Source organism: Gadus morhua, chromosome 14 (genome assembly GCF_902167405.1).
Source record: "Gadus morhua chromosome 14, gadMor3.0, whole genome shotgun sequence".
In the NCBI taxonomy this organism is placed as follows: Eukaryota; Metazoa; Chordata; class Actinopteri; order Gadiformes; family Gadidae; genus Gadus; species Gadus morhua.
In genome coordinates this window covers 13,346,968-13,353,701 of record NC_044061.1, presented here as the reverse complement: position 1 = coordinate 13,353,701, position 6,734 = coordinate 13,346,968, and the positions used below count along the sequence as shown (strand labels likewise).

The 6,734-nt window shown below is 40.6% G+C and overlaps 1 long non-coding RNA gene across 1 annotated transcript in view; it reads left to right on the top strand.

The window, feature by feature from the left end:
• Positions 1-1,962, top strand: part of LOC115558986 (uncharacterized) — an 11,033-nt gene extending 9,071 nt beyond the window's left edge. Inside the window, exon 3 of the long non-coding RNA XR_003979397.1 lies at positions 1,905-1,962. This is a non-coding gene — a long non-coding RNA (uncharacterized LOC115558986). The remainder of the gene's footprint in view (positions 1-1,904) is intronic.
• Positions 1,963-6,734: the final 4,772 nt, after the last annotated feature.

Below are 6,734 nucleotides of genomic sequence, written 5' to 3'. Positions count from 1 at the left end.
CGGAAGCTATTAATTTTGAAGGAAGTCAACAGAGCCTGCGTGGGTATGTGTGTGTGTGTGTGTGTGTGTGTGTGTGTGTGTGTGTGTGTGTGTGTGTGTGTGTGTGTGTGTGTGTGTGTGTGTGTGAGTGTGTGTGTGTGTGTGTGTGTGTGTGTGTGTGTATGTCTGTATGTGTAGGTGTCCTTGTGTGTGCGAGCAAGGGAAAGCGAGAGATGAAATGGAAATGATGAGAGCGTTGCTCGTTTGTCCTTCCTAAACACAGAAGTGATTCATGTGTTGAGCATTCCCCAATGATCAATTATTTTATATTTTAGTCATTCATGCAGCATATTTGAAAATGTACCTTCCAAAATAATATCTATCGATCTCTAGCACAGGGATGGGGCGTTCAGAAGGTGGCAGTCACGACTACTACCATAGGTGCGAATCAGACTCCCAAGGTCACAGCTCAAATAACACCAAAGTCCCTGCTCACCAGCACATCACCTTGTTCCAGGGGGTTATGGCTGACCTATAGGGCCGGTCAACAGTATTGCAGCGTGTGTCCAAATAGCCTGTCATTCGAGATGCAGCACAGAGTGCCAGCCAGCTAAAAAGTGCTGAGGCTTTCAGGCTCAGAGTAGAAGCATTGAGAGCATTAGCAGAGCTCTCAAACCAGACCTCTCTGAGCTTTTGCAGCGGCTTTGGGGTCGGAGACTCTGACTCTCTGACTGAAGGAGTTGGCGGGTTAGGGGGATGGGGGGAGGGTCGGGGGTTGACGACACAGGGACCATATCCTGAGTGGAAACACGATCCTTCTTCCCTGCCAACCCCCTCTGTCTGGCTCCGACTCTGCTGCTTCTCATATGTACTCGGGTCGTCAGTTGTCTTCTTCTTGTTTACATGTGAGGAAAGATCTTGGCCCGTTGCGATGTTTGCGTGCCTTTTCGTGGAAAACTGACCAGAGTTCACCGTCTCCAAATGTTTTCTTTCCATTTTAAAAGCTTTTTTCTCCCCCATCCCCATTCATAGAAATTCGAGAGTGGCCAACATGTTGGCGTAGCTCCTTCTTCCGAAGCCTCGACCATAGCCTAGCACTGTACTAGGAACCATGGTTGTTTTGTGGTCAACCCCGACTGAAAGGGATGACACACACAATGACTTTGTTTCATGCAGAGGGCCACGGCATGACCCAGAGGGCCGTATGTTGAATAATGGCACACTGCTTCTCTCAAACATGATGCTAAGCTGACACTTATCCCATCGTGTGTTTGTGTGATTTTGTGTGTGTGCGTGAGTGTGGGTGGACCAATGAGGTGGGCTCCAGCTCCAGCTCTCCACGGCAGAGGCTAAAACAACTGGGCAGGTGGAAGCGGTTTTGCTACAAGCAGGACAGTTGTTGTACTATGCACAGCAACATGGGCTATCAATAATGTAGCTAGGTCGCGGCGTAAGGGAGAACATTTTCGGTTACGGATGAGTCCACATTCCAGCTCCTATCAGTGGACGCATCACAGGACAGTGAGACAGAAAGGGAAGATCCGGGGGGCGGATGGGTTGAAGGGAGGGTGGTGTGGGCAGCCCTGGGACCAGGAAGGGTGGAAATATCAGGTAGGATAGTGCAGAGGCTGCGAGTATTTGACTCCCAGCTAAAAGGTGCTGGGTTCGATCCTCCAAGCCCACAGCAAGATGCTGTGGAACTCATGCGTGCTCCTTGATGCCGTTTCTCTGAATGCACTGTAAGTGACTTTGGATGAAAAGGTCTTCTTAATGGCTCAATAGTAAATGGCCATACCGAGAAACTTCCCAGGTTGTTATCGATTGTGCTTTATTTTCTGCACTTGTAAGCACTTTTTTTGTTGCTTGTTCAAAAAGGGGGTAGATAAATAAAACTTGACTATCTACCTACTTTCTATCTACTACAGAGCCTCGGCGTCATCCTGGACAACACCCTCTCATTCGCACCCCATATTCACAACATCACCCGGACTGCATTCTTCCACCTCCGCAACATCGCCAGACTCCGCCCATCACTGACCCAATCCAGCACTGAAATCCTAGTTCACTCATTTGTCACATCACGCATAGACTACTGCAACGCCCTCCTCACCGGACTCCCCACCAAACTTATCAACAGACTGCAGATCATTCAGAACTCAGCCGCCCGGATCATCACCCGCACCAAATCATCTGACCACATCACCCCTGTCCTCATTCAACTTCACTGGCTCCCAGTACACTACCGCATCCAATACAAAACCCTACTCCTCACCTACAAAGCTCTTCACAACCTAGCCCCCAGTTATCTCTGCGACCTCTTCCAAGAATACACTCCCTCCCGCTCCCTCCGCTCAACCTCTGCTGGACTACTATGTATCCCCACATCACGACTCACTTCAATGGGTGCCCGGTCATTCAGCTGTTCAGCACCCAGGCTCTTGAACTCCCTCCCCCCACACATAAAACAGTCAGACACCATTTCAACCTTCAAGTCACAGCTCAAAACTCACTTGTTCAAACTCGCACACAACGTCTAACTGATCACTGTTTTGATTGTTTTTTTTTAATTTATTTTTTTATTTCTTATTGCTTATGTTTATTTATTTATTTATTTATTTATTTATTTTTTCCACAATGTCTTGCTTTTTAAAAAATGTATGATGACTATATGCTCTGTAAGGTGACCTTGGGTGTCTTGAAAGGCTCCTCTAAATTAAATGTATTATTATTATTATTATTACTTTGAATAAACGGGGACGGATCAGTAGGTGAACGGAGACAATGCCGCCCCTGCTTGGGTTCCCACCATGGGCAGGTTTCAAGGCGGGGTGCGGGGGTGTTCCCCCCTAGTCCTGAACGAGCTAATCTAGCTGTTCGAGTTCACCAGGGACATGGTCGGGTTCCGTAGGCCTAGAGAGCCCGGTAATCCCCCTTCCCGGGTTCCGTGGGAGCAGGCAGGTTGGGGTATCAGGCACGGCTGATCAGACAGTGCCCCCACTGTTCTCCTGCTGGGGAGACCCGCAGAGCACCCTCAATTAGCTCCGCTCCCCTGTCACATGATCCCGGCCGTTTGTAATAACACACAGGGGGCGGATCGGACCAGCCTGGTCAGGAAATGAGATGATCCATGGCTGACAGCTTAGACACACAGCGGCCACTTATCTGTTATTACTATGCTCTGAAAACCATCTCTCCTCATACTTTGTGCGTTGGTGCATGTGTGTGTCTGTGTGTGTAGATATAGGGTTTTATGTGCACACTTGCGTTACACTGCACAGGTGTATGCGGATGTGCACATGGGCATGTTGAGGGAATGCATTGGGCCTGTGTGCCCATGCCTTAGTCTGTCTACCCGCAAAGTCGCAAGCCTCCCCGCAGTGTGTACTAACAAACATGGATCCGAGATTGGAAGATTACAAGGTGGATTCATCTATTTCTGCCATTACTTCCCTGCATGCGTCTTGCATTTCATAAGCGAGCAGGCAGGCTTGTGCAACGTATAATCACGCCTTTGTTGTTTGGCAATACCGCTCGCTGTGTCCCTGATTAGGCTTCATCATGCAGAGGTTCGCCGTTTTGTGTGTTTGTGTGTGTGTGTGTGTGTGTGTGTTTGTGTGTGTGTGTGTGTGTGTGTGTGTGTGTGTGTGTGTGTGTGTGTGTGTGTGTGTGTGTGTGTGTGTGTACTCGCCTAACTATCCAACAGTGGACTTCGGCGTCGTAACACCTTCACCAACAGGGGACCTCCGAGCCAAGAGGGGACATTTTTCAGTTCCCCTTTTGGTCATGCCTTAAATCAACCTAAAAACATGCCTAAAATATTTTGACGCATTTTCACAACTTTTGCCAAGAGGGGACCTGAAAGTGTGTGAGTGTTTAGTCCATACTCTATAGCGCCTCTGCTGGCCAGAGCTTGATTTTCAACGACCAATCCACACACGTCGCTTCAAACACTCCTCTATTGTGTGAACGACCTGCAGTCGTTCACACGTCTGTCAGAGTGTAGAGGGCTGTTAAACAGACTACTTAGTAAAGTCTCTTGAAACATGCAAACAAAAAAGGCTCAGCTTTAAAAGTTCCACACTTTTTTTGTATGCAGTGACAGGGGTCCACTAATAATAATAATAATAATAATAATAATAATAATAATAATAATAATAATAATAATAAATTTAATTTGGATGACACTGTTGGCTATTACAAAATGACACAAGACCCTTCTTAGATAGCATGGAGCGACATTCACACTCCTTCTTTTATGAAAAGAGGTAATAACTATATATACTGTAAGGGAAAGATAGTAATCTCAACTAATGTAATAATAATTTGTCAAACTTGATTTGTTAGTGTGTTTTTAGGAATAGAATTGTCTAACAAAAAACCTATCTATTCATTTGTATCAATAAAAATGATAAACAAATACAATATAAGGGTCTAGACCTTTGAAATGGTTCAATCCCCAAATTAGCCTTAATTTACCATTTTACAATGTGATCCAGTCCCCAATCTATTTTTAAAGAAATGCATTTGAATTGTTGATTTGCATCACAGAAAATGGTCCACACTTGTACTGTATGGAATGACAGGGGTCCACTGTTGGCTGATACATAATGACAGAAGTTCTCTCTTAGATAGCATAGAGTGACGTTCACACTCCATCATGGATGAGTAAAAAAATAAATAAGCAAAATTGATAGTTCTTAAGTGATGATAACAATCTAAATAAAATATGATCTATATACATAGTGTTATTTTGCAATTAAAGTTGCCCCAACAATGTTGTCATGAACACAAATATCTAAACGTAATAAGGTTTTTATTTTTTTACAACTACAAACTTGTGTGCTTAGTCTACGGTTAAAGGAATGCATGTTATCTGTTGATTTGCATAACATAAGTTTTTCTAATGACAGGGGTCCACTGTTGGCTATGACAAAATGACACAAGTCCCTTCTTAGATAGCATGGAGCGACATTCACACTCCTGCTTTTATGAAAAGAGGAAATAACTATATATATATAATATATATATATATATATAATATATAATGTAAGGGAAAAATAGTAATCTCAACTAATGTAATAATAATTTGTCAAACTTGATTTGTTAGTGTGTTTTTAGGAACAGAATAGTCTAACAAAAACCTATCTATTCATTTGTATCAATAAAAATGATAAACAAATACAATTAAAATACAATATAAGGGTCTAGAGAGACCTTTGAAATTGTTCGATCCCCAAATTAGCCTTAATTTGCCATTTTACAATGTACTTCAGTCCCCAATCTATTTTTAAAGAAATGCATTTGAATTGTTGATTTGCATCACATAAAATGGTCCACACTTGTACTGTATGGAATGACAGGGGTCCACTGTTGGCTGATACATAATGACAGAAGTTCCCTCTTAGATAGCATAGAGTGACATTCACACTCCAACATGGATGAGTAAAAAAATAAATAAGCAAAATTGATAGTTCTTAAGTGATGATAACAATCTAAATAAAATATGATCTATATACATAGTGTTATTTTGCAATTAAAGTTGCCCCAACAATGTTGTCATGAACACAAATATCTAAACGTAATAAGGTTTTTATTTTTTTACAACTACAAACTTGTGTGCTTAGTCTACGGTTAAAGGAATGCATGTTATCTGTTGATTTGCATAACATAAGTTTTTCTAATGACAGGGGTCCACTGTTGGCTATGACAAAATGACACAAGTCCCTTCTTAGATAGCATGGAGCGACATTCACACTCCTGCTTTTATGAAAAGAGGAAATAACTATATATATATATAATATATATATATATATAATATATAATGTAAGGGAAAAATAGTAATCTCAACTAATGTAATAATAATTTGTCAAACTTGATTTGTTAGTGTGTTTTTAGGAACAGAATAGTCTAACAAAAACCTATCTATTCATTTGTATCAATAAAAATGATAAACAAATACAATTAAAATACAATATAAGGGTCTAGAGAGACCTTTGAAATTGTTCGATCCCCAAATTAGCCTTAATTTGCCATTTTACAATGTACTTCAGTCCCCAATCTATTTTTAAAGAAATGCCTTTGAATTGTTGATTTGCATCACATAAAATGGTCCACACTTGTACTGTATGGAATGACAGGGGTCCACTGTTGGCTGATACATAATGACAGAAGTTCCCTCTTAGATAGCATAGAGTGACATTCACACTCCAACATGGATGAGTAAAAAAATAAATAAGCAAAATGGATAGTTCTTAAGAGGTAATAACAATCTAAATATGATATATATATATATATATATATATATATATATATATATATATATATATATATATATATATATATATATATATATATATATATATATATGTATATATATATATATATATAAATATATATGTATATATATTGTGTTATTTTGCAAGTAAAGTTGCCCCAACAATGTTGTCATTGTGGCTTGTCATGAACACAAATTTCTAAACTTAATAAGGGTTTTATTTCTTTACAACTACAAACTTGTGTGCTTAGTCTACGGTTAAAGGAATGCATGTTATCTGTTGATTTGCATAACATAAGTTTTTCTAATGACAGGGGTCCACTGTTGGCTATGACAAAATGACACAAGTCCCTTCTTAGCATGGAGCGACATTCACACTCCTGCTTTTATGAAAAGAGGAAATAACTATATATATATACATATACATATATATATGTATATATATATATATAATATATAATGTAAGGGAAAGATAGTAATA